This window comes from Mustela nigripes, chromosome 17 (genome assembly GCF_022355385.1).
Source record: "Mustela nigripes isolate SB6536 chromosome 17, MUSNIG.SB6536, whole genome shotgun sequence".
Classification (NCBI taxonomy): Eukaryota; Metazoa; Chordata; class Mammalia; order Carnivora; family Mustelidae; genus Mustela; species Mustela nigripes.
The window spans coordinates 4,512,066-4,519,963 of record NC_081573.1 but is presented as its reverse complement, the minus strand read 5'-3'; the positions used below and the strand labels follow the sequence as shown (position 1 = coordinate 4,519,963).

General features: G+C 58.7%; 1 protein-coding gene across 1 annotated transcript in view; it reads right to left on the bottom strand.

The window, feature by feature from the left end:
- Positions 1-6,199, bottom strand: part of LRRC4B (leucine rich repeat containing 4B) — a 37,689-nt gene extending 31,490 nt beyond the window's left edge. The window contains exon 1 of the mRNA XM_059382451.1: positions 5,790-6,199. The gene's annotated coding sequence lies outside the window, so the exon portion shown is untranslated. The remainder of the gene's footprint in view (positions 1-5,789) is intronic.
- Between the last annotated feature and the right edge of the window lie 1,699 nt (positions 6,200-7,898).

Here is a 7,898-nt window from a genome sequence, read left to right as displayed (position 1 = left end):
TTCCTCATTCTGTGACTCAGTCTCCCCCTTCCCATATGTAAATCCAGCATTTCTGGCTGGATCATATCAGGGAGTGGGGGGCCCACTGAATCACCTGGGGAATCTCTGTCTCTGCCCCACCAGCTATACATGGATTGGACACCCCACGCCTCATGAGGAAAGCCCCCTGTGAGAATCGGGGTGGGTAGGTCCTTTCCCCTAGGGGGCATAACAAGGGCATAAAAAAGACTGAAGGACAAAGAGCCCTTAAGTTACAGGACTCCTAATGTCTCTTTTAAAGTCTAACCTTCTATGAGTCTACTCCTACTAACAGTCTGATTATTGTTATTATTAGCAACCCTAATTTCTACTTGGAGGGCCTTCTGGACCCACAGGTCCGCTCTCTGGGGCTCAGCTTGGGGAAGCAATCTGCAGGGCCACCCACTCCTGGGTTTGCAGTCCCAGCCGAGCCACTTCCGGCTGTTGGCGTTGGGCAAGAACCTCAGTTTCTCTGAACCTCAGTTTCCCTGTACGTCTAACGGGATGATGATTGTGCTTCCCCTGGAGGTCTACCATGAGAAGTAAATGGAACAGATCCACACAGAATGCTAGCGCAGAGCCTGGCTTATGGTTATTATTACCTCGGGCCCTGTGTCTGAGGCTTCTGGGCAAGAGGAGGGCGTATTTCAGCATTTACTGCTTGGGATTTGTCCCCCAGGGAGAACTGGGCCTGGCACTGCTCTCTGACCCTTGTCTCAGCATTTGAACAAGAGCTCCGAAGCCTAAGCTCAACTCCCTGGGCAGGAGAGAGGGCTAGGGGGTTTGGAGGGTTGGGTCCTGGCTGAGACAGAAGGGAGTGGCCTGGGCTGCTGGCCCAGCTCCTCCTCACTCCCTCCCTCCTCCCCTTCTGGGTCATATACAGGGTTCCCCACTGGACCCAGCATTCTCACTCTTGGAAGCCCTCTAGGGGACCCAGTGGTCCCCTGGAATGGACTTCTGCCTGACCCCCAACTGCAGGGTCCCTTACCAGCCATTCTCCCAGGTCTCTAATGCAGCCCTCCCGCCCCCACCTGCCATGACAACAGTTGGGCGTGTGGGTTTCCAGGCAACAAGGGGGCATTTTGCCACTGTTCTTACTCTTCTGCCACTCCCCTGTCTGCCAGAGCCACCTTACTCTCCGGAATCTGGAAGGGAGGGGAAAGGGGCTTCGGCTCAGTGAGGATGGAAGGGTCCTAAACTCAGAGATGAGGAGGTTTCCTGCACACCACCAGAGAGGAAAGAAAGATGTGCTCCTTACACCCCGAAAAGGTGATGATGGAGGACCTAATCCTGGGTCTGAGCTCTGTAATGGGACCTGCTCCCCGACCTGGAGGTAGGACCTAATGAAGTCTCTCCAAGAATAGAGCCCCAGGCCCACCACCATGCCCCCCATCCTCTAAGACCTACACTTGGACCGGATGAACTTCCAAATATGCATGCGTCCCCCAAAACACAGGGAAACCTACCCTGCCTGGGAGGCAATCCCACACTAGGGGACAAGTGTGGGGTCTGTGGTCCTCCCAGGCCACCCACAGCCCAGGACAGGCTGCAACATGGTGGCTTCAATGCAGCACTGAGTCTAGAACACTGCAAGGGGCCTGCGGTTTCACAGCTGACCCTGACCGTAGAGAGCTTGTGGGTGCCCTGCACCCTGGTGGTCTCGTGAATTCCTGCTTTGGCCCTGCAGGGGCAGGTTAGCTGAAGCAGGGCCCAGTTCCAGCAGGCCGCAGAGCTAGGGCAGTGCCAGGGAGGAGGATGGGGCAAGAGGAGCAGGCAGGTAAAGCCCCTGGCCGAGGAGCCCAGATTTTGGAAAGAAACCCAAAGAAGCAGCATGGGGAGAGTGACAGGGCAAAAAAAGAGCCATGAGGAGAGGAAAAAGCCAGGATTGAAAACTCAGCCGCCTACAGAGCCAGGCAGGTAAGACAGATGGAGGAGAGTGGGGAATGGTGGCCAGCAGGCCCCTGAGCACGGCCCATGGCTAACCCGGAAGGAGAATTTTTCAAAAGAAGTTGATTATCTGAATGTTTCCTGATGGAACCGACATAGCACATTGCATGAGTTTCAAGTGTACAACATAATGATTCGATATTTGTGAAATGATCACTACAACAAATCTAGTTAACATTCATCACCACACACAGTTACAATTTTTTTCCTGTGATGAGAATGAATTTTTCTGTGAAATCACTTTTTTTTTTTTTTTTTAAAGTTGACAACACATAAAACACTTTGGAAGCACTGGGGGTAAAGAACACTCCCAGCCCACAGGACAGCAGGGTAAGTGCTCAGGAATATGGGAAAGTGAGCACAGGGAAGAAGCAGCAGGAGGCAGGGAGGGGCTGGTGTAGGTGAGGGAGAGTGACCCAGAGGAGCGGAGGGCGGTGCTGAGCCCAGACTGGAAACTGAGGCAGATTTCACAGCAGATGGGCCCTGAGAAGGAAAGACTGATGCATAAATTCAAGGTGTAGCTGGTTAGGCAGGGGCAGGAAGGCACTGGGCTGCAGGGGAAGAAGGGCAGCCTGGGGGAGAGGTGATGGGAGGGGCTGGATAAAGACAGGAGGTCCCCGTGACACCTTAAGAGAAATGCCAGACCAGAGGTGGGGAAGGGTGAAAGATGGGGTGCGATAGTGGAGAGAAGGCTGCCACCCCAGCAGGCAAATCAGGTGAGCACAGGCGTGGGGAGGAGAGGAGACAAAGATGCATGCAGACTATGGCAGGAGCCAGGGCACTGGAAGAAGTCGAGAGAGTTCAACGCCTCCCTCTGCCCACACCTTTCAGACTGTCCCTGGCCTCTCCTACCCTATGTCTTAATTCTGCTGTCCCCTCAGTGATGAGACCCCTGGGAGCCCTCTGACTCGGGGTGCATTCTGTCAACTGCTTCTGGGTGGGATTAAGGGTGATGGCAGGGGTCCAGCGGGAGATGTGCAGTCAGCACATGCCCGTGCCCCTCGAGCTGGGCTGGGGTGAGGGGGTGGATGAGCTTGGGTGAAAGTGCAGCTCTGCAGCTGCATCAGAGGCCTGCGGGGCTGCATCCCCAGGGTTCCAAGGCCACCCCATGCCTCTCACCGTTGTGTCTCTTTGTGCGTGTGAGTTCATGAAGTGACTGTGTTCGAGGCCTCTCTGGCCATCATGCTTCTCTGTGGAGTACTGTCTTTGTCTATCCCTCTGGGTCTCTGTGTAGGAAGGACAGAGTGTGTCTGTATGTGCACATGACTCCAGGTCTTTCTCCTGGCCTCTGGCTGACTCTGGGTACCGCAGCCCTGTTTGTAACTGGGTCTCTGGCTGCCAGCATGTGTGTATGTGTGTGTGTGTGCGCGCGCGCGCGTGTGCACGCACCTCTGCCCACACATGCCTCTGTGTCTTTCTCACACACTCTCACCCTCTGCCTAGGGCTGATTTGGGTCTCTCACAGTGAGACACTGTGCCCCTAACGCCCCTGCCCCTCTGGTGCTGAAGTGTTCCCTGGCTCCTTCTTGTCAGCACCGTGGGTAGCTAGGCACCCTCCCTGAGTCTGTGGCTCCCTGTGTCTCTGCCTGGCCCTCTTGCTCTTCCTCCTCTGTGTATGTGGATGGTGTGTGTTTCCCTGGCTGACTCTCGCTTTCTTCAGAAATTAAGTGAGTAACTCTGTGTATGTCTGGCTCCGTGGTGATGCACCCTGATTTTGTGTGTGTGTGTGTGTGTGTGGGAGTCAGGTCCCCTCTCTCACACCAGCTGTGCCTCTCTCTCAGGCTCCCACCCTTCCCTGACTTGTCTAAGGGTCTTTTTCAATGCCTCTCTGCTGCTTCATTCTCTGCCCCTCCTGAGTGCGTGTGTGGACAACTGGGTGGCCAGGATTAGAGGAGACTCAGGAAAGAGCGGGAGGAAGGCGGGAAGGGGAAGAGGGGGCCGCAATATGCGGGTTAGAAGGAGCTAGGAGACAGAAGATGCTACCGGAAGAGGGAGGGGCCCATCCTGGCCATGGTCCTGGGGAGTGGGGAGGTTTTAGGGGGGAGAGGATGCTGCTGGCTGCCTGGACCAGGAGGGAAGCGACTCCGGCTACTCCCAGCTGCCGTTGGAGCCCGAGTTCCTGTCTGGCGGCTGCGCGGCGGGACTCAGGATGTGAGGCGCATAGCAATGGGGCGCTGCGGAGGCTCGACTGCAGCTCCCAGCTGGGGAGGGGGATGGGGAGGGGGCTGTGGGGCAGCCCTGAGGCTCCCTTGCCCCTCCCCCTTCCCAGCTGGGCTCTCCCCAGGGGATTTCCCTACCCTGAGAAAGTGAACTAGAGCGGGGCCTGAGGCTGCGGGGAGCAGGGCAGGGAGAAGGAGAGGGTGCTCCAGAAGAGCAGCAGAGGTGGGGGTGGGGAGAGAAGGGTCAAGATGGGAGTGGCAGAAAGAAAGGGATGGGGAGGTGGGCAAGGGGGCATCGTGGGCATGGTAAGTTAGACCCCGGAGAGAGACTGGCTGGGAGCCTGGCAGGAGAGAAGGGAGGAGCTCGTGGAAGTGGGGGCCCGCAAACTTGGGTGGAACCCTGGACAGAGCCTGGGCCATGGACTCCTGGACTGATGAGTTGGAAGGAGGCAGCGGCAGGAAAGAGAGGCTTCAGAGAGGAGGGCTTTCAGAATGGGGGATCTGGGGTTGGGGGATTCCATGCGGCGGGCAGACAGGGAGACAGGGCCAGGGTCTCTGAGTGAGGAGAGGTTATAAAAGGCAACCCCAGACACGGATGGGTATGTGAGAGAGACACGCTGGTGGTAGTGCTAGGGAGAGCCCCCACAAGGATCCTAAACAGAGAGGGGAGAAGACAAGGGTTCCTGAGAAGAACAAGGTAGGGAGGGTAGGGAGTGAAGCTAGAGGAGAGAGGGGCTAAAGTGGGGGTCTTCTGGAGAGAAGGTCAAGGGAAGGGGTCTCTGGGGGCAGAGTACCCTGAAGGGAAGATGAGGTACAGTTAGAAGGTCTTAGAAGAGCAGGTGTGAGAGTGGAAAGCCAACAAATGGGGGGCGGTAGGTCCCCAAGAGGAGAGGGCCAAGGAGGGTAGAGGGAGCGAGGTAGTGGTTCCGCAGAGACACATGCCCAAGGATAGAAGGCCCCCCCAAGCAGAATGGGGTCAAGGAAGCGGGTCTTGGGAAGAGGGAAGGACAGGGGTTTTGCTGCCCACCGGCAGGGGTTGGGGGACCCCAGAGGGAGAAGGGCTGAAGATTGGGGAGGGGGTAGTCTCGCTCCCCAGTCACCCCCTCCGTCTTTCCCATTCTCACTTCCCAAACTCCCCGGTTCTCCCTGGTTGCCAAGGCAACCGCTCCTGCCAGGCGCGGTCACCAAGGAAACCCCGTGCCCGCCTCTCCCCCCTTCCCCATCACTGGCGTGCCCCCCCACCCCAAGCAGCAGCGGTGTGGAGGGTGGGAGGGGCAATGGTGGGGGAAGAACTCGGGCTCCCACCCCAGAAAGGGGGGCCCACATCTACACCCGTCAAGCACCCCCCCCAAGCCTACATCTTCAGCCCCACAGCTCGATAGGCATAGCGACTGCCGGACGTACACCACCACCACCACCCTGCCTGTCCCCAAGGCAGTGGCGACCCCCAACACAGAACTCGCTTGGCCGGGAGAACCCCCACCCGACTGCCTCCCCCACCCGCTTAGGCTCTCCATCAGGCCCCGCCCACTGTCCTCTGCCACCGACCCCCCCCATCCCGGAGGAGGCCTTAGACCACGGTCCCCTAATTAAGAGAATGCCCCCCATCCACCCTCCGCGGTTCTGCCTCCCGCCCCCACCCGGCGCCCCTCCGCGGCTACTCACAGCGAGGAAAGGGGCTCCTTCTGGGGGGCAGCATGCCCGGCCCATGGGGGGAGGACCCCCCCAATGAGGCACAGGGATTCGGGGTGCGAGGCCCGCTGCGGGGAGGCGCGGGGGGCGGGGCTGCGGCCGGGCCCGGGTCTCTGGAGTTCTCCCCCCTCCCCGGCTCCTGGATGGGGAGGGGGTTTCCGCAGTGGCAGCAATGAGATTCGGGGGGCCGCTCTGCCTCCTCGCTCGCCCGCCCGCCTGCCTGCCGCCCGGCCCGGCGCCCTCGCCTGCCGGCCCTCCGCCCGCCTTCCTTCTTGCCTTCCTTTCTTTCCTTCTTTCTTTCCTTGCTTCCTTCCTTCCAGCCTTCCTTCCTTCCTTCCTCCCTCCTCGGGCCGCCGGCGCCGCTCTCCCCCCCCCCCACCCCCCCAGGCCCCGGCCCCGGCCCCGGCCCCCGCCTCGGACGGTGCGGCAGCGACCGCGAGCAGCCGAGAGCGGCGGAGACGGGAGCGGAATACTGATGATGGAGGGGGAGCGAGAGGGAGGGGAGGGAGGGTGCCGGGAGGGTGGGGGGGGGAGAGGCTGCCCGGGAAGGAAAGGAGGGGGGAGAGGAGAGAGGGGAGGGAGGGCAGAGAGGAGAGGGAGAAGAAGAGGGGGAAGAGAGAGGAGGGAGGAAAAAAAGCAGAGGATGGTTAAGGGCGAGAAAGGGGGAGGGACGAGAGGGTGGAAGGGGTAAGGGTGGAGGGTGGAAGAAACAGAGGGAAGAAGGAAAAGGGAAGGAAAGGAGAGGAGGGAAGGAGAAGAGAACGAAGGAAATCGATAGGGAGAGGGAAAGGGGAGGTAAGAGGGGGAGGAAAGAGAAGGAAGAGAAGGAGGAGTGGAGGGGAGAAATGGAGAGACGGGAGAGGGAGGGACAGTGTCCTGGACTGAGGGGAAGCAAGGGGTGGAGAAAGCCCTAGTACACCACAGGTAAATATTTGCAGAATGAATGTGGGAGGGAAGGAAGAGAGAGATGATACAGGGAAGAGGGGATGGACAGAGGAGGAGGAAAGAGGCCCCAGAGGGAAGTGGCTAGGGGACAGGGACAGGAAAAGGCCCTCCTGCAGAGAAGAGGAGGAAGGAAAGAAGGCCTCCTCTGCAGACAATGTGGGGAGAGGGGTCTAGGTGCTCTCTGTTAGAGCTAAGAGCCAAGGGAAGCTTGCAGAACGGGGGAAGAGGGCAGGGAGGAACTCAGCTAGACAGAACGGAGAGGACAGAGGGTGGAGGAAGACCCATAGTGGGGTAGAGGAGAGGAAAGAGCCAGGGCCAGGGAGTCAGAAGACTGGGAGCTGGAACTTTGAAGGCACTAGGTAGGGGGAGCCTGAGGACAGATATGCGGGGCATTCCTCATTCCTCCAACCCCCTGTGTGCCTCCCTGCACCCCCAAATGCAGCACCAAGAGAGAAGGATCCATTTTCTATACAAGGACACTGGGCTATTGGGCTCTTAAAGGATCAAGGGCAGGATCCAAATCCAGAGTCCCGGGCTCTGGAAAGGTTATTTTGAAGGGGCCCCTCCCTGGCCCAGACCTGTCAGGTGGAGGCACTGGGAAGGGGGCAGAGAACAAAGCCCCATGGACTCCCCACCCTCATCCTCTCACCTCCCCCAGGTGTTGGCAGCGGGTGCTGGGGACACATTTAGAGCTGTGAAGTGACACTGAACCTCGGGTTCAGGGAGTGGGGGAGGGAGGATGCAGAACCCCAGAGGTCACCTTGCCTTCTCTCTGCCCCACCAACTCCCCCGGTCCACTCTGCTGAAAGACTGTAAATTAAGGGTAAAGAAACCTAGAAGGGGGGTGAAAGGAGGCAGCCTTTTCAGGACACTTAATTTCCTTCCAAGTGCTGAAATTAGGGCAGAAATCTCACCTCTTCCTTGTCCCCCCTCCCCCAGCAAGAAGTCAGGCAACAAACTTGGGACTTGAGGTAGAGAGAAAAGGTAAAAATTCTTTTCCTCGGTCCCAGAGTCCCAGAGAGACCGCCTCCTTCTCTTTGTCCTTCTCCTTCTGAGAGCCTCAGGGAGGGGAAAGTGTGGTCCCTCCACCCCCACAGGCAGAAAAGAGAAGCGGTGGTGGCTGTTCTGGGAAAGGAG